This window comes from Corvus kubaryi, unplaced genomic scaffold (genome assembly GCF_017639235.1).
Source record: "Corvus kubaryi isolate FWS band 111438036 unplaced genomic scaffold, C.kubaryi_AGA036_p1.0 37386, whole genome shotgun sequence".
Taxonomy (NCBI): Eukaryota; Metazoa; Chordata; class Aves; order Passeriformes; family Corvidae; genus Corvus; species Corvus kubaryi.
Genome location: NW_024581128.1, coordinates 2,704,554 through 2,731,419, shown reverse-complemented (window position 1 = coordinate 2,731,419; position 26,866 = coordinate 2,704,554). Strand labels below are relative to the sequence as shown.

At 42.4% G+C, this 26,866-nt stretch overlaps 2 long non-coding RNA genes across 9 annotated transcripts in view; one reads left to right on the top strand and one right to left on the bottom strand.

Annotated features, from left to right (window-relative positions):
• Positions 1-357: 357 nt before the first annotated feature.
• LOC121668700 lies at positions 358-21,666 on the top strand. Of its 3 annotated transcripts, XR_006017523.1 has the most exons (5): positions 367-744; positions 9,668-9,763; positions 15,715-15,818; positions 17,496-19,537; positions 19,721-21,666. It is a non-coding gene; the product is annotated as an uncharacterized LOC121668700 (long non-coding RNA). The 3 variants fall into 3 exon arrangements; XR_006017521.1 differs by having other exon boundaries at positions 358-744; positions 17,496-21,666; XR_006017522.1 differs by lacking the exons at positions 367-744; positions 9,668-9,763 and adding an exon at positions 15,476-15,559 and having other exon boundaries at positions 17,496-21,666.
• LOC121668699 overlaps positions 11,636-26,866 on the bottom strand; it is a 36,255-nt gene continuing 21,024 nt past the window's right edge. For all 6 annotated transcript variants that reach the window (XR_006017515.1, XR_006017518.1, XR_006017516.1 and 3 more), the window contains 5 exons: positions 25,908-26,086; positions 17,378-17,537; positions 16,594-16,673; positions 14,750-15,534; positions 11,636-13,335 (listed from right to left, as the gene is read on the bottom strand). This is a non-coding gene — a long non-coding RNA (uncharacterized LOC121668699). The remainder of the gene's footprint in view (positions 13,336-14,749; positions 15,535-16,593; positions 16,674-17,377; positions 17,538-25,907; positions 26,087-26,866) is intronic.

Here is a 26,866-nt window from a genome sequence, read left to right as displayed (position 1 = left end):
GCAAAAATCCCATGGGAAGAAGGTGAGCCCAACCATAAATAACTGGGCTCATCCAGCACCAATAAAGAAAAGCATACAGGCGTGGCTTGTTTATTGTAAAAATCAGCCTTAGGCAAAGGATTTAAAACTGATCAGCCTGCTACAAACATTTTATATTAGTCTTGTATTTATTTATTGCACAGTCCTTTAGTTTTATTTATTGACTGTCATTTCCTACTGTACTGCAGGCAGTGCTGTCACTGTATATTCTTAAAACTTTCACAATAAATTGTAAACATTAAAAAAATCCCAGCCATCCCATATTTTTATCCTGCATTTTCCAGATATTTTGGCTTTTGTTGAAGTAATGTCAGTTGTTTACTTGATTCTGACTCAAAGAGAAAAAGCAAACCACCACCCTAGGTACTTTCTAGTTTCAGATGTTTTGTGTGATTGTAAAAGAGAAAGAAACCAGTTTTGACTGAGAGAATGAGCTACTGCAAACAATCTGTTGCTAATATAGTCTAATTGCTAGTGATATTTTGAGAAAACAATTAAATTGGAAGTGGGGTTACTTTGGTGTTTATTGTCTGTGACAGCTTCTTTTGGAAACAGGCTCAAGGGCTGCCGAACTGAGGCTGTGATGATGTGTGAATAATACTTATCATCAATACAGAGCCAGCCAGCAAAGCAGAGAATTACAAAATGGGCAAACTCACCTGTTAGACATGTCAGGATGGGCAGGGAGCTGTTACATGGTCACAGGTGAGTCTTTCCACTTACCCGTATTTGCACCCTGCAGCATCAACGTCCTTTTTGGCACTAGGAATTGGGGGGGAAGATGCTTCAGTGCCTCCTGGGTTTGAGCTAAAAAGTCTGTATAAATTTGGTTGTTGGAGGGAAAGGTACCATATACTAGCAGAAATACATTTGAACCATGAGTCTAACAGCTCAGGGAAAAAGTCTGGGCAAAATTCCCATGGATTTTCCCACATCCAGGTTTTCACTGCCAGTTGTCACTGTGATTAGTTCAAGGTGTAAACAGACGTGCCCTCTGCAAGCAGATGTGCTAAGAGATTGTCACCCACCACCAGGCCTTCTTCTTCAGTACCCTCTGGTGGGAAACATCCCCTGTCCCTCCCCACCAGCAAAGTTGCTCACCTGGGTCCATCCAGCCCCATTTTGAACACCTCCTGGCAATGCTCCAAAGACTTCTTCTGAGATGAAGCCATTCCTGTGCAACCTCCACCTGATGGGCTGAAGAAGCTGAGTGGGCATAAAAAGGTTGCCTTGAGGCTACTAAAATGCTGTGAAGACTTTGTATAAGCCAGTGATATGGTTGGGTCAGCAGTATTTAATTGAGTTCTTGTCATGCCATGACATACAAGCTACCACAGAAATGGCATTAAAGAGAGATGGTAATTTTCAGTTCAAAGAGGTCAGATCTCTGGAAATATGCGACACTGTAAAATGGTTACAATGGTTCAGTTACTGAACTTGGTACCACTGGAAGAAGTCATCAGCAGCCCCATCCCGAACCATCCCGGCCTTCAGCAAGTGCTGAGTGTGTGTTGCTGCTCCTCAGTGTCGAGAAGTCCAGGCATGGCAGAGAGGACTACTTAACCCCATCTATGTATTGGTTGGTGAGTTGCAGTTTGCAAGCTTTTCTACTGTGGCAGTAAGTCTAGGAAACACTTCTTTATATCTCCTATGAGAACACTAGTGCTCACAGTATCTTCCGGCTCCAGAAGCCAGAGATTTAGGAAAAGCATCAACTGCCATCTAAGTGGGAACAAAATCAAGTGAAGGGTTTTGACAGTGAGAGTCAGTGTCTCAGGAGCTCTCTCATTTTTGTCCTCTCTGCAGAACTGCTTGCATCAAGACCTTAAAACCCCTCTATAAAAGCTGTTTGTGTGAGAGCAGATGGTATTTCATTGTCTTTTGCTACTGATCTTGAATTATCAGCCTTTATAATGAAAATGCCAATTCAGCCTTGACTGTTCTGCTATAACTCTACCAGGACCACTATAATGCACACACCATATATACTGAATATTTATTATGGTACTGTGCATATTATTTATTGTATATGCAGCATATTTTGTAGGTGAAAAATGATACCTTATCTAAGTCAATGAGCATAACCCGGAAAAATATGGCAGAGTAATCATGTGATTCATAATTGACATCTGCTCTCCAAAGACTTGGACAGAATCTGAATTTTCAGCATGCACTGGAAATGCTCTTCTGTTTGCTGGTCTGGGCATAACCATGCCACTGCTCTCTCCAGCAGCTCCATCAGTCTTCTGTATTTCCATAATTCCCTGGGTGCATGGAAAAGCTGGGCCAGGCACATGCTGAAAATATTTCAAGAAGTTGCAAAAAAGTGCTGATGTTTTTCAGTGTCCAGAAATAAGACAAGGAAGCGGGTTTTTTCTGTCCAAATGCTAATGAAGACCAGCCTGTGCTCATCCTCAGGGTTTTCATAGATTCACAGTGGGATTTTATGCGTACATGTGTTTTCACGTATATAAGAGTGAATCTTCTGCTCTGATTTCACCACTCTGTTGGATATCACCACACAGCCTGGATGTGGCCAGACCAGCGAAACCTCTGCAGCCTCACTCCCCTCCAGCACTGACTCTTTGGTTCAATCCTATTGTAAACCCCCATTTCATGAATGTGCTTTTTCTGAAACAGCATACAGGTTCCTTGCATGTACTTGGAACAAATTGCTGAGAAAAGAGGAACTGGGGTGTGGTGGTCAATGGTTTTTGTCACTTTTTTGTCACTGATCTTTCTGGTCATGAGAGGCTCATGGGGCAGTGGGTGATCTAGCTGCATTCAGGTGCTTTTAATATGTTGTCTCACCAGCCTTATTATTAACCAGATTTCCAGACTTAATGTATCAATGGGATAGACAGGCATCAGTGAACAACTCCCCAGAGGAGAGGAGGGATGCGGAAAAATCCACAGAAATTACATATTAGGTAAAGTCATATCTGATCTACAGAGACTTGACTGCGTTTATGGAGAATAGAAGGGCAGTGAAGCTGGAATTTGAGAAGTGGAGTTGTGTGAAGCCCCTCAGTTCAACAAGCACCACATCTTGGGAAGTTTTCCTTTTGCCATCTTAATTTTTCCTGCTTTTGTGGATTCTTTAGTGTCTGCTACTCCAGCTGGGAGAAATCTAGAGGCGTCCCAGCCCTTTGCAGCCTGGCTGCAATATGGCATCCTTGCACAGTGGGAGGGAGGGTGAGGCAGGAGAGGAGAGGATGAGGAAGGGTTTATCAGAATAAACAACAACAGGGACATAGCAAGAGTTTTCGAACAAGCATCCAAATCATATTATCAATGGCATCTAGAGACCAGCTCACGTCTTTCTTGGCATTGGTCTCGCTCCAGGAACGTGGCCAAACTTGTCTCAGTATTTGAGCTAGTCTTCCTTGTCAATGACTCTTTTTTTTTTTGGACAGATACGGCTCTGTTCATATCACACTTAAAAGCAATAGGTGAAGAGAGCAGAGGCTTCACCTCTTTCATATGCAAAAGACAACAAATTTTATGTATATATGAGGGGAGCTAATCCTGCTCTCACTGAAGCCTTTTGGAAGATTCCCAGTGACATTGCAGAGACTTTGAATTATGGCCAGCTTTTGCTTTTATTTTTTTTTTTCTTTCCCTCTTGCAAGATGTCAGGAATAAATATTTTAATTCAAAATGGCACTGCGGTGCCTTGCAGTGCTGCAGGCTGGGACCCTGTCCCCAGCAGCCTCTGGCACTTTTCCCAGCAGTGAGGCATGCAGCCGGAGCATGGCCCTTCGGCAAGCACAGCCGCAACAGGGAGGTGCCAAAACATCACAGAGCAAGGCCATCATCAACTAGCAGGCAGGCTATTTTGTACATTCAAAACTCACAAAAATATATATAGTTCAGTTGGCTCAGTGAGCTGCTGAGGAGCCTATATGCTGCTTGCAATGTGTCCGCTATGGAATAAGACATAGGAAGTCACTTTAGAGATAATTTTAAAATATTTCAGGTCCTCTGGGTATGCCAGATCAATGGCAATAAAGCCAGCAATCTGTGCTTTATACCAAATAATCAGACCTGGTTTGGTTATGCTGCCCTTGCCTCAGGAGAAGTTGGCAGCCAGGCAGAGAGGATGATGGCTTTACAGAGAGCAGAAGAGGAATAAGGCTTGTGAATAGTGCCTGCAAAAAAAAACCCTCTTTAAAAATTTGTTGAATTTTAATGAAAGCAGCTCATAGTGTATAAGAGGGACAATGCTGTTATGTAGCAGTGGTCTTGCTTGCATGTCTAGCCTGGGAGCTGTTGTGAAGGCTCGTAGTCTGTATCATGGGACTCAGTGCACCTTGGAACAGTGCTGGAGTAGTCAGTCATTTTATACACCCAGCATGTGTCCATACATATGGATAGGTAGAGACATGCACGTACATTTATATATATGTTTGTGTAAATCTGTATATACATATATGCATATATGTGTACATATATATTTATACACACACCATATTATTGAATATACATGCATGCATACATATGTATATCTGCTTAGGCTTCTATGCATTTTTTATGAGAAAAACAAAGCATAAGAAAAAAACCTAATTATTTAGATAACTAACAAAATATAATAATTATACACATTTAAATACATCGTGAGCCTTTGCATGTATACATATGTTTAGGTGAAACAGTTTCACGGATATTTTACCTTTTCACATAATATAGGATGAACCAGATTACATAGTGATCATAGTGGATAATTGCTACAATGCAAATTAGAGCAACCAAGTTATCCTCCTCATATATGGGTCAATTTAAAGAGATAGTGTCAGTCATGTTGTGACCATGCTCCCCAAGAGGAGTTCTGCACTTGGAAATGTCCTTAGAGAGATGGTCTTTGGCTTTGAAAAGTGTCTGGGCTGCCTTGGTGGGGTGGTGCAGCCAGCACCCAACACCCCCAGCACCACTCACACTCCAGCTCTCCAACAGTGAGTGTGGTTTCAACATGTGCACATCAGCTTTAGGAATGTCTAGAAGTTTAACAATGAATCATCAATTCCTAATGGTCCTACCTCCTCAATGCTTCTACTCCACTTATTATCACATCATTTAAGCATCCTAGGATGGTACTAGGAAACATCAGTCTCTGACCAAAAGAATCTGAAGTGCAGCATTAAGTTTCTTCTCAGGGATACTTAGTCTTGATGACTGTCTTCCAGGTAAAGCAGAAAGAGATTGCCTTCTCCTGCCAAAAGGGGTAGAGCAATATTTGTCCTGATTTCTGATGGCAGTTGTTGGCATGCTGCTTGGAGTGGCTGGTACCCTGCTTACATGAATTCTATTCAAGAAAAGAAACATGATACTGGGTGGAAAAATAATAACGAGAAAATTGATAGCATTTCTGAAAGTCAAACAAGCATCTCTGACTTCACTGTGTCACCTGGCTAATGCTGAAAGCTCATGCTGAGCCTGATTTTCACAGGGATAAACCCAAACCACCAAACGTGGCTGATGCAAGCAAGTCACAGTGATAGCCAGGCGGTAGGTTTTGCCAAAGCCCAGCTTAGACAGATGCACCATATAGTCCCTGCCGCCAAAAAAATGAAAAGCAGAGATCACTTCAATGTCTTACAGGGTCAAAAAGAATGAAAAGGAGTGGTTTGTTATTAGGGATAAAAATTGGTTTGGGCTTCTCGGGAAACAGCATGATTCTCCTTCCCTGTGGTACTCAGTTCCTCCAGCATGTGCCCACAGGTGCTGTGAGTTGTGGGGTCTCAGCTGCAAGGATTCCTTCACCAGAGGAACTCTCCTGGGCACAGGAAAATTTCCTTTTCCCCTTACTTCTGGTGTTTGAGGTCTTAATTTGTAAACCCCTTGCTTTTGAGCAAGAGAATAGCACAGTCCTGTGAGAGTGATGTGGGATGCCCATCCCTGTGGACGGGACTGGAGAGGGATCAGCAGGCCATTTCCCAATGCTTTTCAGATGCCCTCATTGAATGAGGGTGTGGGGGGAAATCCTGGAGATGTCAGAAATGCCAACAGTGAAGGAAAGAAAGAACGAAGGAAAAAGCACACTCACATCTGCAGCTGATTTAACCATATAAATAAATGGTAGGTTCCTCTGGCACTCCCAGCACAAATAATTAAATGGTGCATTTGGGTTCTAGGACACCAAAATACAGAGGGATATGAGAGTGACATGTATGTATTTGTCCCAAATCATATGTTTATCTTTTTTCCCTCTATGCAATTAAAAATTCATTAATAACCATATGACTAAAATAAAAGCAGGGTAGCGGGGCTGGACTGGGCTGTGCATCAGACTGCATGCGCAGGGAGCTGGGGGCTGCTGTGCCTGGAGTGAGACCGGGGCTCTGGTTTTATTTAGGGCCACGCCTCGGCAGCTTTAAGACAGCACAATGCAATTACTCTGACCACAAAATGTTCTGCAAGAGCCTGATGGTCCCTGATGCAACCAGGAAGGGAGATGATGGGAGCAGTCCAGCCTTGCCAAAGCCTCTGCAGTGGGGCTGTCAGCAGTCATCTCCCTTCTCAGGCAGCCCCTAGATGTTAAGGTGAGCTTAACTTCATATATATCTGCCAGACCCAGGGATTCATTTCCTGTAACTACCTGCTTTTTTCCTATGTAGGTGTACAGCTGAGGATGTGTGAGATGGATGCTGGCTTCCAGAGCTTGAAAAATGTTCTTTCCTCCTCTTAAAAAATCTTTGCCAATGCTGAGAATCTGCTGCCTCTGTTCAGGTGAAGCTCCCTTGGCACTTTTTCTTAGGAGCAATGAAGACATCAAGCCTTATATGGATTCCATTATTATTTTGTTTTATTGTGTTGTCATTTTATGAGGGACTTGAGGCCCACAGGGAGCAGGAAGGCGCTACCAACTAAACCAGGGTGGGGAGCGGAGGAGACATGTCGAGGCAGCCTGGTATCAGGGAATGATTTCATCCAGAGCCCTATTGTGGCAGGGAAACAATTCCCGTTTACCAACAGGCCCACTATTGTGCTGCTGGTGCCAGAGGAAATCTGTGGCTGAGCAGGGTTGCACAATTGCCAGTGTCATCCCTGCCAGACCCCTGGGCTCCATGGAGCTGGGACAGCAGGCAGGGCTTAGCATGGCATGTGGGTATCAACAGACCTTGGTGAGGCAGCCTGAACCTGGCCACACAGCCATAGGCTGTTATTATTTTGCTGTGAGAATCAGAGGACTGATCCACGCTGATACACCCCTCCTACTTGCTTCCCTGCCCTCTTGCATCAGTTTGGGGGGTCCTTGGGCCAATCAAATGTGTGACCATACAAGCAGTGTTAAGGGTGCTGCATGGTGTCCAAGCAAGAGAAGGGTGAGTCAGCTTATACCATCCTTTTATTATTTTTAAACCTGGACTCCATGTAGGTAATGTTAATAGCAAACCAGAGTGGGATTTGTGAGTTAAGATGACAAGTGTTGTTGAAGTGTTTCAATCTCCTTATCTCTTTCCCAGACTTCTTAATCCAGAATTTAGATCATCTAAATGCAAAGCCCCGTGCCTCTGGCTTCCTCTTCTTCTCCTTTCAGTTCATTTGCTTTTAAAATGGACATTCAATTTTTACCTGTGGAGTAGGGATGGAGCAGCTTTGAATGGAATGAAGAGATAAATGCTAATCTGATTTGCACATCCTCTGCCAGCACCTCTGGCAACTCCTGCTTGCAACTCCACTGCCAGCACCTCTGAACTGAACCCTCATAACCCCCTAAGCAAGAAACACTGTGTGTCTGGACAAGGAATCCACACCAAGTCACTATCCATGAATGGACACAAAGTCTCAAATACTCAGAGAAGTTTGGAGGGTCAAAAACTCCTTGTTTTTTCTTGCTTCCTAGACAGCACACAGCACAGCTACACATTGGCTGTGGGGCCGTGGCAGCTCCTGAGATGTCTAGGCTAGGGTTTAAGGGATAACTAGGCATAACTTTGAGTTTTACAGATGTGTCCATTCTCACATGGCTACAGCTCACACAGCTACATGAGCTAATTTTCATGAAGTGTTTTGGGGGCTGCCAGCAATGCAGATCCTGTATAGAACAAGCGATGGCAGAGATCTAGGATTCACCTGCATCTCAGGAGGGTTTCATTGCACGCCCTGAGTTCCCACAGCTCTATGTACCCAGGCTTGAAGCTACTTCAGGTATGTCCCTGGTTCATCATCAAGCATCAAGGTTCTCCAGTTCCTGCAGCACATAGATCTGGTTGTTTGTTTTCCTCCACCTTCTTCAACTACCCTGTTTTCTCATGGGGGGCAGCCCTTAGGGTTATGATTACTGGTCCTACCCCAAAAGTCAGTGCTGGAAGATAACAAATGACCTGATTTTTCTCATCTTCTTTGAAAACTTGGAAACAGATCTACACACAAGCTCAGCTGGGCTGCTGCAATACTAACCTACCCCTTAGGACTTCTCTGCATGAAAAGAGACTGGGACAACCCTGAGAGAACAAAACAGTCAAAAATGGTTTTAATTTACTTCCCTGTATGGCGTGTGTTCACCAAGCAGGGACTGGGAGCAGCGTCCAAGCCTAATTTTTGTTTCTCCATAAGGGCATTTAGAGAAGCATCTGAGCGGAGGGACACATACTCCTGTGGTGTCATGTCAGAATTTCTGCAAAACCATGTAATTTGTGCACGTGCGCAACCTTGTATTTTGTTTTGGGGTTGTATTTTTTTTATTTTCTGTCACAGACTGCTGGCAGATAACGTACTATTCTCTCAGCCTGGTATGAGTGTACACTGAGCCATTCCCAGCCAGTTGGAGCTTTTCCACAAGATGGTACTTAGCCCAGTCTGTAATTGAAACAGGGCATGGATGCTCCTGGGGAAGGCAAACATCAGCCAAAAAACCAGGCCGTGATAGTCAAAGATATTTAGTATACAAATAAGAAGATGTTTCATAAATATCTTATAAAAACAGTAATTTACTTCCCAATATTTCAGCAGAATATCTAAATGCAAACAGCAGATGTATTTTGGAAGGATGAGACAAATGTTTAGCAAAATTAAAGTTATTCATGTGCAGTCACACAGGGAATATTTGCATGATATTTTACTAATTGCTCTAAAATCTGAATTGTAGCAAATAAACAAACTGGGGGAAAAAATGAATCAGCAGAAAGATTAGCCCCAGGCCTGTCTTTTTAAGTTCTCTGAGTCTTTCTTCAATAACCCTTTTTCTCTGGTGTCCTGGGGTTCCTCCTGAGTCTCCTCATCAGTCTTCTCAGTCCTGTTCCCTTTTGCAGAGTTTTGTTTTTCCCCGATGGGATTTCTTCTGAGAGGGCTTTGCTTTTCTTCTTCCTTTGGAGTCCAAGCACTCTCCCCTGGTCTGCAGATCTGCCTGGTCCTGTTTCTTATTGCTTGACTGGAGTCAACAAGACCAATTTCCCATGGTCAAATTTTCGTCATCATTTTGGGAAAGTACTTTGCTATTGTATCAAGCTCAGGGATTGCCCCAAATAGGATTAGCCATACAGAAAAACCCAACACAAAAGGAGTAGATGCTTTTATATTGGCCAGGAATTCAGACTTTGGTTACTTTAACCTTCTCTTACAAGTTTCAAGTTACAGCAGCAAGGATCGAGTTGTAGTTGCTGATTGTTATGACATTATTTTTTGTCAGGTCTATTTATTTGCTCTCCCGGAAAAGAGAATGTATTTCGAGATGTCAAAATATTTTGTTCGCCTTCATTTCATTGTAAGAGGAGCCTTAGGTGAGGTAAGAAAAATGTATGTTTATCAAAATGTTGGTGCACAGTAGATGGTTACATGCTTGTATATGTTTCATCCACCCAAAGGAATGGTGAGGGTACAAAAAATCAAGCAGTAGGAATTTAGCAAAGGTCAGAATTAAACTGATATGTCTTACACAGAAGTCACATTGACTGCAGGAGGAAGTGGGCTGCAGCACTGGAAACAGAAGTCCTTGGTTTCACACTACAGCTGCTTTTTACCCAAGGTGTTGGAGTTTCTTACAACAGTGAGCGTCTCTTACCACCCTTCTGTCCAGACATGTAGGTGGGTAGGAAATGCACCTTTTACACGTGACTTCTATGGCAAAAGGAATTTTTTTAGCCTCTGAGTCTTTAAGATGCAAAATCACATTGTAAATCATGTCCCTAACACTAAAAATTCTCCCTGTTCCATTCTGGAATCTGAAGGAGAGTCTGTGAGCCTTTGAGGGAGTCCAGCCCGATGTGGGGTGCACATCTTCTCTTAGCTCACATAGCAAGCATTTTCAGGATCCTGCTCTTCATGCTGGCCAGTATTTTCATTTTAATCTCATTTTCCTTATGGTTGTGAGGTGCAGGTGGATGGGGATGCTGAGCTAAATGCACAGGTAGGTGCTAAGAAGTAATATAAGTTGTACATCTCAGTCCTCCGAGGTTTTGTTAAAGTACTTCTGTAGGGTCAGTTGGTAACTTCTTCTCTAATCTGATATTTTATTTTTTTTTATTTGGAACAACAAAATTAATACAAAAGTCTATGGGTATCTGTTACCTGACTAAATAGGAAAAACAAAGGGGAGAACAGGGCATTACTGTCGCTATTTTTTTTTTTCTTTAAAGGATGAGATTTCCAATCATTCATGAAGTTTACACTTTGAACTCATTAAAGTCTTTCTTTAGCTTCTCCCATCCACAGGTCATTGCAGGAATATGTAAAAAGGAAATGTTTTATTTTAACAGAGTCAATCAAAGTACATGAAACACACACTTGTCACTGCGTAACACTCCTTAAGTTAAATCACAGAACCAAAGAGAACTTTTTTTCCTGCCTCGGTTTTTTACTTCATTGAAAAGAGCTCAAAGTATAATATTCTTTCAGGAAGCTTAAATTGTATTACTGGAAGTAATAGCAATCTCCTAAGCAAAATCCCACAGGACTCATGCCACTCTGCTTTCTAAAAAGCTGCATTCAAGCACATCCAGCGTTGCCTCTTTCCTGAACACTGCTCTCGAGGTTGTGTGCAGGGAGCTTTGGATAATGCCAAAGCAACTGGATATTTTTGCATTGGGATCTTCCAGGTGTTTCAGTCTTTATGGCAGTCCAGGATCTTGGGAGAAGCTGTGAGAGTCCTGCCCAACCATCCTAACTTTGGTCCTGCTTCTTGCTGTTTAATATGCATGTGTAACTTCCATGAATGTAAATAAAAGTTATGTACATGCATAGAGAGGGAAATAGATGCATTTATCTTGGCTCAAGACAAGCAGCATCTCCCCAGGCAGCTACTTAGGAGGTTATTGAAGAGACAACAGCAAAGTGGAGTGGGTTGTACCTTTCTACATATGTGTTGTAGAAATTATTGGCATGTTGCTGATGTTTATGGCTAACAAATAGTTTATTTCTAGGCTAAGAAACATTCCAATGTAAATGCTCAACTGGCAGCTAGCTGGAAGTTTGCCACTTGAAGTTAAAAGGCCCGTGACCAATGGTGTCAGATTAACATTTCCAAGTTGGACAATGTACAAATGGTGTTCTTGGACTGAAATAGAAATAGATGAAAGTGGTCTACTGCAGTGCAAATAACAAACTGGCAACCAGCTGGTCATTGGAAAGAGAATATGCTATGGGAATATGCTTTCTGCAGAAATACTTTATTTTGGAGATAAGTATCAACAATAGGAAGATGAGGCTTGTTTAACAAGAACCATATGGTCTCATCCTGCTTTTATTTCACTCAGTGGCAAAGCCCTGATTGTCTTTTGTAGGTGCGGAATGGGGATTACTGCTAATAAACAAGAAGTACAACAAGCTGTCTGATCCATTGTTGCCCTTCAAGAATTATAAACAGGTTATTTTTAATGCACATGCTGATATTTCAGGAGACAATAACTGAAAGTAAGCAGAATTGAAGGTGCTTGCTGAAAAACCGTTACTTCTGACAAAATAAGCCAAGAGAAAGAACCATTCAAGACAAAGTTTTCAAACTGTGTGAAACCAATACAGCAACATTTCCAAACTGATAAGTGGAGAAGTAGTGGATGGGTTCATTCAAAAGAAAAAGTAGTTTGAATTTTTGTGGAGAGAAAACAATAGCCTGTAAAAAATAACTTATGAGCAAAAGGGGAATACGGCAGGGACCTCGCTGAGGTTTAAGTAACTACACAATTTAGTCTGTTAGCAATGCAATTAAAGATAACAGAATTTAGCATTGCAGTTTTGGTATAGCCACAAAATTGATTTGTGCTACGGAAAGGAAAGGGAAAGGGAAAGGGAAAGGGAAAGGGAAAGGGAAAGGGAAAGGGGAAGGGAAAGGGAAGGGGAAGGGAAAGGAAGGGAAAGGAAGGGAAAGGAAAGAGAAAGGGAAATGCAGCCTCAGTGGAAAATCCTGCTTTGGGAACTTTTCAAGGATGTAAAACATTGTCTAGAATTGTTTACTTTTATGGGTAGGAAGTAAAAAATAAGTAAGAGTGGAAATGGCATTCTTACCATAGCTGGAAGGTCGCATTAAAATCAATAAAAGTCAGCACTGCAAACTCATTTTTTAAACTGGTTGTGTTTTGTTGCTGGTTTGTTGGTTTGGGTTGTTTTTACAGTGGCCAAGGTTTTTTATTTTGATCTCAAAAAGACAGCAAGTAGGAAACTACTAATTATCAAGAAAATATAAAGATTTGAACATGAAAAATATAGATCATGTATGCAGAGGCTCACATCTCCTTTAAGTACTCAATCCCACTGATTTCCCTGTGTATGAATACAGTTTATAACAATCAGGGATATCAAAATTATGTTACATATTGAGATACATCATATTACTAACTCTGGTGGTTTTTCCTCACAAACTTCCTTTTTCTTCTCTTCTTGCTTTAAAGTATAGAAAATAGAGGAAGCATAAAGAAATAATACAGAACCTGAAGCATGTGAGGATTCAGATGTTCGGTTTGACTGTCTTAGTTAATCTCCACTTTTAACTTTGAACACCCCTTCCCTATGACTCCCTTGGCTTTAGACTGATGTCAAAACAGCCTTAAACCATTTCTGTTGGTTTTCTGGGCTCCTGATGCCCACCTCAACCCCTCCATCTGAAAAACGTCAAATCCCCAGCACAAATTACTGCAATTTGAAAGTAGTTTCAAGGCAGCCCAACGATGAGGGCAATCCCACACTATCTGGTTGTGTTTGTGATGGAAATACATGACAAGTGTGGTCCTCATCCAAAGCTCTTCAAAGTGCTGGGGTGTTTCTCCCGCATGACTTGGCAAGTTGTTCACAGGTGGGTCCTGGTGGAACAGGACTTCAGATGCCAACACTTTCAGGATTCAGTTTTTCCAAGTTACCAGCAGCTCTCTAATAAAAGGGAATCAAACAGAACGTAGGTTCAGTGTCCATTTATAGGACCACTAGTAATTTGGCAATGTTACCAATAAATAAACACCCACACTTCCCTAAAGACTGGGACTGCATTGCCCCACTGTACAGCTCCCCCAAAGCTGAGGAGAACCCTCTGATTTTATCTCTCCCTTGCTTTTCTTTTCCCCAAGCAGCGGGGATAGCTGAAGAAGCCCGTCATCGTTTTATTGCTGTTTCTAATAAACACATATGGTGATGCCTATAACAAGAACAACAACGAGTTGCTATTGTTCAGCACATGGCCATATGTGGGCTGTCCAGCGGCTCGGCAGCTGCATCATGAGGGCTCAGGAATGCCGATAGCCCAGAGAGAAAGGAATGATTTTTAAGGGCTCTGAGCCTCACAAATAGTGCATCTGCTTTACATACCGCTGTTGCTAAAACAACTTCTGACCATGGTGTGCCAAAAGCATAGATGTGGTGTTAGTCACTACAAAAGTTCATAAGGTGCTTAAATTGTTAGTAATTGCAGTGCAGACTGAGAAATTTGCTGGGAGTATGTTGAAGGGAGCTTTGCAAAACAAAAAGGCCTGAATAAATATTTTTATAAATATTTTGCATGTATATACATATATATATGCATCTGTATGTGTGTATTTAGACACTTAGCGCTATTTTTTTTACATTAGAAACTCAGGCACTTGCACATCTAGTACTTCACATAATAAAAACTTTGACCCCAGCACTAATCCATATTTCTTTTATCCCATTGTGCAAGGTTGAAAGGCATGCAATTTGCCAATAGTTTTTTCTCCATTAACTACATTTCCCTCTGGCCTCATATGGCTCTGCTTAGGATGGATAATCAACACTTCAGTGATGCAGAGGCAGCCCAAACACGATGGTTGGAATGCCTCACATACAACTGTGTTTCTAACACTCTTCTTTTCCTGTTGCCATATCTAAACTGATTGAAAATGAACAGCCCATCTGCACATCTTCATTTTTCCATCAGTGTGTTGAGGGGAGAGAGAGAGACTGTGATTGAGAGAAAAGAGAAATAAGGCTTGATAGGAGGAAACACTTTTTTTCAAATTTGGACAAACACAATCAGGCAACCAGTGCTTTATTAAAGCCCCTGAATAATTCAACTGATTTTATGTGCATGTGTGTGTGTGAGAGAGAGAGAGAAAGATGCTGAGTACCTACTGTAAATAAGAAGAGAGAGAGAAAATTGTAAAGGATCCAAAAATCAACTACTTGCATATGTCTCCAACCAGGGATTTTAAAAGTCTGATTTAAGTATCACAGTGCAAATGATTTTGGCCAGTATTTCTAACACATGGCAGGAAGTCTTGGTCTTGTACTTCTTTTGTACATGTACACACCATCTTTGTGGCACACAAATTACCTGTATAATGGGACACGATTTGAGTAACCCGTAATGCCCCAGGAAGAACCACATCCAGGCATTCACAGAAACCATAGACCAACTCAGACTGCCAAAATCCACAACTGTTTTTGCCTGGTAAATGAAACCACAAACATTTGCATGCTTAGATATCCCAACAAAAAGTAAATATTCTGGATGACGTACTTTTCAATATCATACACAGTGGCATGAAAAAAACAGAGGGAAAAAAATTGACTTCTGTTTACTCTGTCTTAAGGAGTTCTTTCCAATGGATAAAGCTGAAATGCCCACACTGACTTCCCCTGAAATAAAGAAGGACCATATTTTCCCCCTGACAGATGTACATGGCTCTCTCTTCCTCCTGGGAGTAGTGGCAGAGCTTCATAAAACCCTGCGCCAAGGCCAGATTTTCAGAGGTCCCCGGCATCCCCCAGTTCCTGTTGATTTGTAAGCAACATGCAGCTTGAGGTTTTGCTCGTCCCTCAGCTGAAACTTTCAAAACTCGTGATTTCTCAGCATGAGTCAGTGTTTTATGTAACCCTAGCTTGCACTGCTCCAAACCCCTCCTGAGCTCGGAGTGCTCTGACAGCCAACCTCAGATTCTTCATCCCTGCAGCTGATAACTTCAACCCTCTGATGGTGGCACAACAGGCCCCTCCATGCTGCTCCTGGGGGTTTTGGGGCCTCAGTGGGGCTCTCCTGGTGCTCTGGGGACCGAGGCTAGGAGAAAGCTGGGCTGGAGAATGGAGCTCCACTCCCGGTGGGAAAGATGTTGAGCTTGCCTGCAACAGAAATGCCCAATCATGGGTTTGTTTGGCTGATTTTTTTTTCAATTGCCTGAAACAGCATCAGTTTTATCCATGGCCCTGACAGAAAAAAAGCCCCCCAAAAAAATTCTCATGTAGAAGTAGGAAGAGAAGGCACTGATTTGGTGGATCCCACTTGCTGTTTGTTTTCTGCAGGCACCTTGGATGGTGACTTCAGTTCACCTGGTACACTGCTTCACCCTGAAGGCAGCATCCTGAAGTCAGGTACCTGAACGAGCTGGAGAGGGGCTTGTCACAATGTAAGTAATTTTTAACCATTATCTGTAGATACATTGAAATATATAAAAGCAGATGAAAAGAGTGTTTGAAGGTGAGAAGCTAAATCCCATTTTTAATTCCTATTTTAAGTTGATTTTCCCGTGAGAGGTGGAAAATACCAACACGTATTCCCCTGGCAGGTTCCCATGTCCATTTTTGGGGGGGATATCATTAGTGGTGGGATACACCCTTCCCAACCTCAGTGTCAGCACAGATCTCTCATCTCTCAGGCCAGCCAGGAACTGTCCTGCCACTCAAAGGAGGAGGGATGCCCATTTTGGTTGGTCAGCCCATCCCTGCCACAGCCAGACAGGAGTCAGTGAGAAGCTTTTATGTTCCTGATGCACAATTTCTTCCTCCTCAGTCTTGGAGGGGAAAAGGGCTGTATTACATTTGGCCGACCCCTACCTTCTCTCTCTCTAAACGTAGTAGAAAACACAAAATGGTGCTTTTTTCCTACAAAAATAAAGCCCCAGTTTACTGGAGTGGGGTCTTGTGGACACTGAGCTAGAGCCACTGTTTTATTGGAAAGGTCTGATGATGTGGCAGAGTAAAGTGTGAGGAAACCAGGCTACTCAATGCAGTACAGTGGGAAGCAAGTGGAAGGGCTGGAGAAGCTGTAGAGATGGCTTGGGCTCCCCCCAGTATTTAAAGTGGAGCCATTCATACCTCCGTGTGTCTCTGCTTGCTGTTTGAAATGTACCCAGTGCATTCAAATCAATGAAACAAGTAACAGAGAAGCACATTTTGGCGTACTTTCCCAGGTATTGCTGGCTTTTTTTGGTGCAAATGACTGATTTGGACGTCATGTGACAGGAGTACCTCAAATTTAGGCCCTAGAAAAAAATATAAGAAAAAAAGATCTTAAAAAAAATTAAAGCAAAACAAAACAAACAACAAAAAGAATCCTGAACAATTTCCTAAAATAAATGTTATTCTCTTGCCTTACTCTGTTTAATCCTATGTATGTGTGTACAAATATTCACAGGCAAAAATACTACCTGATGATAAAATAGTCCCACATAAGAAATTCTTTACAATATTTAGAGAAACCATAGAGAAATGTGAAGATCAGGTGAGGGGGAACATGTGCCAGCTCACTCCACTAACCTACTTAGATGCAGCTTGGTAACAGCAGAATAACCAGCCATCTGATGCTTTGGATGCTGTGATCATGTGCTGGCACTGTGCAGACCTCGGGTATTGAAACCCTCTCCTAGAAAAATGATGGGATATTTCTTATCCTTGTTATTGCAGAAATTTTAAATACATGTCTGTAGGGTCATGGCCAAGTTTTGCGGTTGCAGTGATTGTAGAACATGAGGAACGTGCACCACAATATTGGGATTTGTCTCTTATGACTTGTCAACCCAACAGACCAGCACCTTCCCCAAGATGAGTGTTGACACCTACATTCCTCCAGGAAAGGGCTTTATGCAAAGGTTTTTTCACCCAACTGTTTGCCTTATAAATGTTGTATTACCTCCATAAATGTGTGTTTGGTTGTACCAATAGATAACATTCCAGTGATGGGGCCTACCTTGTGTGCTCGGGCAGGAACTAACAGGATGGCCATAGATTTTCCTGGAAAATTTAGATAAAATCCTTTTTCAGCTTGCTATGCCTATGGCCTGATTTTGCTTTTTTTTTCATTGCAGACCTCAAAAGCAATCCCCTTGGACATGGTTATATATATTTCACTGTAAGTGAAAGGGAACAAAACAAATAAAAACACAATGAGACTCTTTCTCCACGCTGGTACATTCTTCAAACTTTCTGCTGAGGATTTCCAACAGCATTTGTTGTCACATGGTAAGGGCTCTGAATGAAATTATTGATGGTAGCTGGAAGAGAAAAAAAAAGGGGAAAAAATGAATGAAATCCCTTGAGACAAAAGGTATGTCATGAACTTCCCCAAGTTATTTTCAAGTGTTTCTGCCAGTATCAATAAATCCCTCAAGTTTCAGGATAGGCTACATTAATTACAGGATGGCATTATGCATTTAAAGGTTGCTGAAAGTTATATCTGTGATCAGTCATGTTTGAATTGCATGTTCACATGAAATATTTTTTTTTTAAATATGTAGGCATGCAGGCGAGCAGCGATAGCCTCCACGATGTTTTAATAGGCTTTTATTAGTCTGTACTTTCCTTGTAATCTTGTTTTACAGTATGTGCATTCAATGTGTTTGTGTCTGTGCTCTTCATGCACACATCGCAGGATGCCAAAACATCCTTCTGCTTCCTTGTTTCCAACCACTTAGTCAGGCACTTGAATGCTTTCCAAATCTTGTTAAAAAACAGCAATAGCACTATCACTTCTTCTTGTCAGAATGTACAGAAAGGGACGGATGGAGAAGGCAGTGGAAAGGTAAAGGAGGAGGCTGAATGGTCAGGAACCCCTGGTGGGAGGTCTTCATAGGTGAGCCCAGTAGAGCCACGGTGCCATGATGCCCAGACCTGATCTGGGGCTTTCCACTGCCTCACTGTGGGGTTTTGGTTCGCTTGCTGGATGAAAAAGCACTGCAAAGATCCTCCTTATACATTACTTCTAAATTTAAAAGTTTACAAAGTAAAAATTCCCTGACTGAAAATCAAAGAGTATTTTTCTGTGCTGATAAAGATTAATTCTATTTCCATATTGAACTGTCTCTTTTTTTCTCCAGGAAAATTTAACATAACATTCAAATAGAGGTGTGTTTTCTTCTGAGTAAAATAGATTTAAAAGTCAACTTTATTTTAGTCACTAATTTTTCTGAAACTAAACTAACTAGACAGGCCAAACCTAGACTCAATAAGTGCTACAAATTTACACTTCTGGTGAGCTGAAAATTGCTCCTGAGACTGTTGAAAGGGTTTCAGTCAGGTGCAGCCTTTCTGGGTTACACTGGGATCATGCAATGCTGGTGGTCCTGGTATGAGCTTTAATTAACTGTATGCTCACAACTGGAGGGAGCAGGGGATGATAGTTTCCCTTGGATTGCTCTTGCAGATGTAGATTCTCTGATGTCTACAGACAGTTGAGTTCATCCCATTGCTACTGGGGAAGGCAGACATGGTTGCCTTGGTTGCCTGTCTCCATGAGGGGGGAATATCTGACCAGTTTGGTTGCAGTCACACAATGAATTTAAATGTGTGTTGATGCAGGCGTACGCCCACACACCCACACACCCGCATGGATCGTGATGAGCACCCAGCCCCAACAGCCTTTAGCAACACAGATAAAAATAATATTACCTTAGAAAACTTATGCTGTGTGTGAGTGAGATGACTGCAGGGCTCCCACTACCTCCTGGGAGGGGCTGGGATTTCAGCTTCAACTAAGTAACTTGCCAAGAAGTTGTGACACAGCCATTGCAGGCTGTCTACACTACAGCCCACAGTTGTTCATGGTCAGCAAAAAAGCTGGTCAAATAACATTTATCAGAGTGTTCACTTGGCCTATGCCCCACATTCTGAATAACTTGTTTTACAGATTATTTTTTTCCCAAGATGACAGGCTAAATGCAGGACTTACTAATATAATTCTCAAAAGCAGTCCTTTGTCAAGTCTTGGGAGAAAGTTTGAAGTCAAGTGCCAGGTTTCTCAGCAGAGCAGTGTCTGCGGTCCCAACCAGCTGTGTACTGTGGGAACACACAGCCGTGTGCCAAAACATCTGCTCATAGCATCTCCTTGCAGACGTGGGCTCCATCATGTCAGGTAAGAGATATCCCAGGACTTGAGGTCGTGTGTTGGATCTTCTTGCTCCTCCAAAAGGGAAGGACATGGGTGAGCCTCTTCTGTTAATCTACCTGTGCTTGGTGAAGCAAGGATGGAGGACAAGTCATGCAGGTTCACATAAAACTGCATTTTTCAAATGAGTAGTGTCTTTTTATTTTTCAGGAGAATGACAACCCTGGTTACCTCAAGGCTGATGCACTCTTGGAAAGTGAAATATTTATGGTAATAGTGATGGCAGAGAAGAGGAAATCTCTCTTGTAAGAAAACATGGTGCATAAACACACACCATAGCTCAGGCCACATCTTCATTTCACCCATAAGAAGTTTGTGCAAGTGCAGAAAAGCCCAGGTTTTTCTCTTGCCCCCCAAAGAAACATAATCTACAGTTTATATCGGATGGTTTATGAGAGTTTATTGGAATATCCAACAAGGTTCATGTGATGTATCATAAGGTAAAGCCTGTTCATTGGTGATTTACAAGCAGTGTGTGCTGGTGTTACTGTAATTTATAGACCACAGATGGTCATGGGGTGCCCCTGCTGACTTGTAGCTGAATAAGAAGCTGAGCCTTGTGTGTCATCTGCTGCAGGTACCTCCGGCTCACTTCCCCAGATTAGTGCTGATCGAGATCTGCCCTCAAACCCAGAGGGTCCCAAGACCTTTGCCTTGCAAGCTGGGGCTATTTCAGGAGGGGAAAGGATACAAATGATTAAGGCTGGGGAAAAAACCCCTAAGCCTATCAGAATGACACCAAAGGAAAATTGCTTTTTACAATAATAACTTCCCTTCTCAAGGCTGGTACTTCACTTGATGGGATTTTGTCACCTGTTAAATGGAAAATGAAGAATGTCAGTCACCCCCTTCATAAGCCAGTCAAAGACAAACACCTGCTCTGCAAAAATTTCTGTATATTCATAGATCTCCCTTGTAATGACCCTTAAGATAGGTCCTATCTTTGTTGTCATCATTTTACCCTTTTATGTAATTACTCTTCAACTATGTTTTACTATGACTTTTTTTCAAGTTTACCTGTCTTTTCTTCTTTAAACCTTATAAAATAATTATGTGTTTATTCCGGCACCTCTTTCTGATTCCCCAGGACTTTGATTCCGGTGGGTGCATGAGGCAGAGGGAGAACCTGACTGGCTGCACATCTCACCCAAATCTTTGGGAGATTTACTGTCTTTGGCCAGGGGATTGGGCCCCTTTTCACTTTTAATTTCTCTGGTTGACAAAGTTCATCACGTCACCTCATATTTCTCCCAGACGTGTTTTTGTCTTGCTGCGTGTGGCCTTGTCCTGCCCACAGAAATACCACGGTGGTCTCCGTCAGGATCCAGCAGCCTTCGGAGGAACGTGCCAGATCCAGGGACGCCTGGTGCTTGGCTTGCCTGCTGCAGCGAGGTCATGCATTTTAACAAGGCACTGCCGATCCCCTTTTTAAAGGGCATTGATTATGTTTTGTTAAAATGGGCTTTGAACTCAGCTGACCCTGTGCCGGTAGGACATTTCAGGGCTTTTTTTCTGCCTGGACCACACTTGACACCTGTTGGCAAACACAGCTGCAAATGCTGCTGAGAGAAACCTGCATCCGAGCTCAAAACTGAGTGGCTCAATTTTTTCCCAGTAGTAAAGACATAAGAGAATTTGGTGGCTTCTCTAGTTAATAAAGAGAGAAAAAAACCCCAAATTTGTTTTTCTTTATCAAGATGAGGGAAAAAAGCACCCTATAGACAAAAGAAGCAGAAGGAAAGCTGTAATGGAAATAAAACTGACAGCCTCTCAAAACTCAGGTGGCACTTTCCTTTTCCAGTTAATTACAGTTTTAATTACATGGCTTCTTGTGACTCCTTGATACCTAATAAACTAGACTCTGTGGGGCGGCAAAGTTGAGTTTTGCTTGAACTGCAGGTGTAAGGCTCAGTATGAAACATAAATCAACTTCTTAAACATGTTCCCATGGTGTGTTCAGGCTTTTTCTTCCTATTTGCATGTAAAAATCACATCTTTTCACCATTGTTGGGTAAAAAAAAAAGAAAAATATTGAAGCTACAATGGAGAAAGTATTACCTTTGTGTCTTTGGATATAAAATCCCCTTTTATAGGGGGAAAAAAGAGAGTCTTTCATTTTTTTAACCCCAGATATGACAAATTTTAAAGGAGTGATGCATTACCTACATAGACCCTCTCTCATTAACCTTTTTTTGCAGGGGGTTGGGTGCATAAGATAGAAGAGGAAAGTTCTTTGGCAGGATGAAAGCAAGGGGAGATCAGTATGTGGAAATAAAGAAATATTCAGCCCATAGGAGCTCTGCTTTCCAAACCTCTCCTGAAGGTTTGGAAAACAGAGTGTCTGTTTATTCTTTGTGTATTATGCCATGGAAATGTGTTCTCCAGTCAGGCTCAAGCATGTTCCATATATTACCTCTGAGCGGGGTAACCCGCTGATGACCTGTAGCAGCAAAAAGCTGGAGACAAATACAGTCCAAAAGTTCACATTGGTCTCAATCCCATGGGATCTGATAGGTCACAAGTCTGTGGCAGGAAAATCTACTGTCAAGATGGTCAGTGGAGATTTCAGTGGAAGATTTGCCCATCTTCCCTCTTCCTCAAACCAAACAAAATTGTTTTAAAAAAAGTGGGAGGAAGAAAACAGACAGTAGGGCTTCACGTATGGCGTTTGGATGGTGTAAAATATGAACAGAAAGGTTCATGTGTGGGACATGAGTGTATCAACAAGTCCTTCTTAACCTGTAAGACTGGGAAGGGCTGGTTTTTTACTGTCTTGTTAGTTTTAACTTCAGCTTGTGATTTGTCTGTTGAAGCATTGGTTTTAAATGAGTGCAAAAAAAGGTGTATTTGTTATGAGTGAAGAAGGAGAGCTCTGGGAAATAGGTGCCCAGGTAGCAGTTTTTCATGCCCAGTAGGGGCAAGAGCCCAAACAGGAAAAATCAAAATGTCCTGCTTGCCTTTCAACAAACATACTTATTTCTGTTGTATTCTCCCATTGCTCATTACCTGAAGCAGCACTATCCATGGCTGGAGCAAGTGTGCTGAAGTCAGCAGAAGGCCTTTCTTGCTCCTCCAAGGGCTTCCTGATACCCACCTACTTCCCCCATGGTACATCCCAGCCTCAGACCCTGTTCCCTGAAAACCACTGACATCTCACTGATGCCCACAGTGTTCAGGGCCACCTGAGGGAACGTCCTATATAAAAATGTTATATGACTTGGACAAAGCAGGCAGATATCAGCGTTAACTTCAATAGAAATCTTGCCTGAAAGACAGTCTTCCTGCAGACTAGACTTGTCTGGTGTCATTTCACCTTGATGTCCTGTTGATGACTATTCTTGGTTGTTTATTATTGTTGCTGTTGTTTTTGTTGTTCTTGTTAAAGATCATAATTTCTTTTTTCCCCCACAGTCTGGCTACCTCCTCTTTTTTGCAACTGCATATGCTTACCTGAACAACTCCACTTCCAAATAACAGGTTTCTCTCGGATTAATATTGTGTTCAATCCCTTGGGTATAACTATCTTGTGCTCTTGTTGTCTGTTTGTGCGCAGTGTTTGGGCAGTCCACAGCAAAAATGTGGGGACCTGGACCATGGTCTGCAATTTCTGTAAGTTATGTGGTGTAAGGAAAATAAAAACCCAACCCAACAGCCAAGAGAGAATTTTCAAGATGAGAAAAAGAATTCCTCCTACCTTCCTCCCAAATAGTGTGTTTCATCATCTTTTTCAATTAGTCTTGGTTTTATTTTTGAAACCACACAAAGAGGCAAATATACTGTTTCATATAGTTTCATATATGGTTTTTCAGAGTGGGAAAGGCAAGGTAAAATTAAGCAAGCTAGAGAAAAGGAAGGAGAGTGGGGAAGGAGAGGAACAGAAGTTTAAAAAATAAAGAAGTTTTAAAAAAATTTAACTCCAGAAAGGTTTTATTCAGAGCTGTGTCTCTCACATCGTGCTGGGATGGGGTGTGTGAGGCATCAGAGCAGCAGCAAGGATTACAAGCTCATGTTGGGGAGAAATCTCACATGCCTATGGCTCAGCAGAGGGATGGACTAAGTGGAGAAATGGCAATGGAAGAAGCAGCAGCATCATGAATGTCTGTCATCCTACCACTCCAAGTGGTGTGGAATGTGAGAAGTAAGAGGAGAAAAAAGTCAAATATGCAAAAAGTCTTTTCAACAAAGAAATAAAGCAAAACTTTCCAGCTGAAGCAGAATATCATTTTGTTTGCTTCTAAATGCTTCCAGTGGAAGTTTTTGAATGAGGAAGAAAAAAGCAAACATGCATGGGGTAGGGAAGAGGCCACTTGTTTCTGTGTGTATTAAGTTGCCTGTACCTGGCTGGTTGAGAGCATAAATGGTGTGAGTGACTGCAGAAAGCTGCAGCATTGAGCTGGAGAAAGTGCAAAAAATGTTAAGGACCATCCTAAAGTGAATACATCCCTGCAGGATGGCTGGTCCCATCATGGAAGGGGAGGGTGGTGACACAGTGTTGCGTGCATTAAACCAGATGCCACCAATCCATATGGCAATGTGGTCTGATGTCTTTCAAGGCAGTTCCAACTTGGAAAAGTCTTGAAAAGTTTTCAAATGTCATTTTTATGGTCTGCTGAAACACAAATGTCCATTTTTCATTCCACAGAGAAAGTTTATGTGGAGGAAGGCAGGTGAGAAGCAGCCACCCTCAGACCCAGCCGCCTGGTTCCTGCTTCCGAGCTGGGCAAAGGAAGCGTTGCAGAGTGGGGAGTGTATTTCTTCCCCAGTTGTTGGCAAGCTGTGCTTTAATAACGACATAACAGACAGTGCATGAAGGAATATTAGCTGCAAAAATGGGAAGGGAGCTTGGAAGAGGGTTTCTGTCTAAACTTGGGAACCCAGTGCACATCTGTCCAAACGTACCTGAGGACGGAAGAGTCCGGGTGCTAGAGATCGTACCCTCACTTGAGGCACCACCACCGAGGGGGGGTGGACTTAGCTGGGGAGGGTTTTTTTCAGAGCTGGGCACCCCACTCCACTCTGGGATGGGGTGCATGAGGCATCAGTGTAGTAGTAAGGGATGCAGGCTCATGCTGGGGAGAAATCATGTGCGGCCATGGCTTGGCAAGGGCATGGAGGGAACCGAGAACCAGTGATGGAAGAAGCAGCAGCATTCTCATGGTGGCTGCAAGACCATGCCTTAACATGAGCAGTCACAAGTACCCAAAGCTGCTGCACTGGACTCCCAAGCATATTGCTCGTGTCCTGGTGCTCCTACCCATGGTAAACATTGCAGATCCAGCACTTTAGGGGATCTATTATTTTCTGGTTAAACAAGTCTATCTCTTGTTTTAACCGGCTTAGCTTTTTTTGAGCTGGTCCCTCATAAATTCAGTCCAAGCTCAGCTGAACAATCCTGGTTTTTAACTTTTAGGAGGAACATGACTTATGATTTACTAGGATAGCTATGTCGAGCTTAATGTAATAAAAGTCCAACCTATGTGATGTGTATGGGCTTCTGTATTATAAATATTTAATAAGTTATATGGAAAAAAAGAAAGTATAGGAGTTACAGCAATCATATTAAAGCAACTAAGTAAATGTAAAGAAGATTAAAGTGTCTAACTCTATATGGCATAAAGGCTAAAGCAAACCAGATCTGTTTTCTAGATACTTTTTCCATGTACAGCTGTAACTGGGCTGCATAGAAATAAAGCAAGTACTTAAAGACAGGCAAAGTAAAGAAAAAAAGAGATCTAAAGCATTTGGTTGGCATTGATAGCAATCATTTCAAAAAGCCCTGGAACATTTAAAGAGAATTAGAAAGGATTTTGCTGGAATCAAAGGGAGAGCACTTTCCATGGCTGGGTGTGTATTTGGGTATCTGCAAACTGATTAAATCAGAGTGAACAGAACAGCCTTGATCATCCAGGACTTTTAAAACAGAAGAAAGGGGTTTTCCGGTTCAGGCACTTTTTTTCTCACTCATGCATCTTATGGTTTTCATTCTTACTTGATGGTAAAGTAACATTTATTTTGCAACAGAGACTCGCAGAGAGCTCTGAAAGGCCCTGCAGGTCAAGCAGCTACAGAGTGCACCAAACCCACAGGGGTGAGCAAGCCTGGAAATATTTAGGCTTAGGGGTCTTTTTTTCTTCCATCCTAACCTAAGTTTTGTTCTTAAAGACAAAGTGGATATCTTCACACTTCACTGCAATATCCATTACGAGGCAGACAGTGCTCCTGCCTTCGCACCTCGCTACATGCCATTCCTTTGGCAGCACCAATTCCATAACCACCTTTCCTGCTGCACAGGCCAGAAGAGATTTTCATGAGGACTTTGCTATTGCTGGTGACTTACCCTTGGTATCAGCCACGTGGAGAGAGTGAGATCAAGCCTCCTTAAATCCCTAGCTTTCCCTCTCCTCTTTCACACTGGTGGTGTTGGTGGTCTTGGCTCTTTGCTCTGGTACCCCCCGGTCATCTGGGAGGGAGCTGGGATAGTGCCTTGTTTAATTAACATGTGACAAGTGTGTATTTCTGTTTGTGAAAAGAGAACAGAGGGGAATGAGGCAAAGTATTAGAGTCACATTTATGGCTGATGCTAAAGAGTGCATCTTCTCCCCAGCCTCCACCCTTCCCACATCCACTTTGGCTTGTGAAGTCTGCTGAAAACAATTCCCTCTTTCTTTTTTTTCTCATCCTTCTTTCTTTCTTTCTTTTTTTTTTTTTAAGCCTTCTCCTGGCCTAGGCAATGGATTTGTCCAGCAGGAAGTGTGGGAGAAGGGAAGAGTGGACTGTGGGAAAGGGGAGTGGGAGGGAGACCCTCCCCTCATGCAAGGGCTTACATTGGTGGGGCTGTTCCCATCACCCCACTCCTTGCTCCTCCCACACAGCCATGGATAGAGGAGGGCAAGACAGGAGGTGGGATGAAATCAATAGAATTATGAGCACTGGGTGTGGGGAGAGCTGGGGGTGGTGGGGTAAGATGTTTTCCCCTTTGGTCCCAACATGTATTTGATAGAAATTTTAAAGCTGGAAATTAGGGGCAAGCATGGGATGGATGTACTGCAAATCCAATGCAAACAGACAAATGGAACAGGCAAAGTGAAAATGAAATTACATTCATCCCCTGCTTTTCTACCACCTCAGTCTTGTAAAATTCAGTAAACAAGCATACAGTGTAACCCAGCCCCCAACAGAGGTGGCAAGAGCCTTTCCTTTCCATTTGATGGGAAGCCTAAGCTGTTTTTAGGTCAGGGAATGGGTCTTCTTGTGATTTTCCTTAATGATATTTAGAAGTCATGCACAGAATCTCCA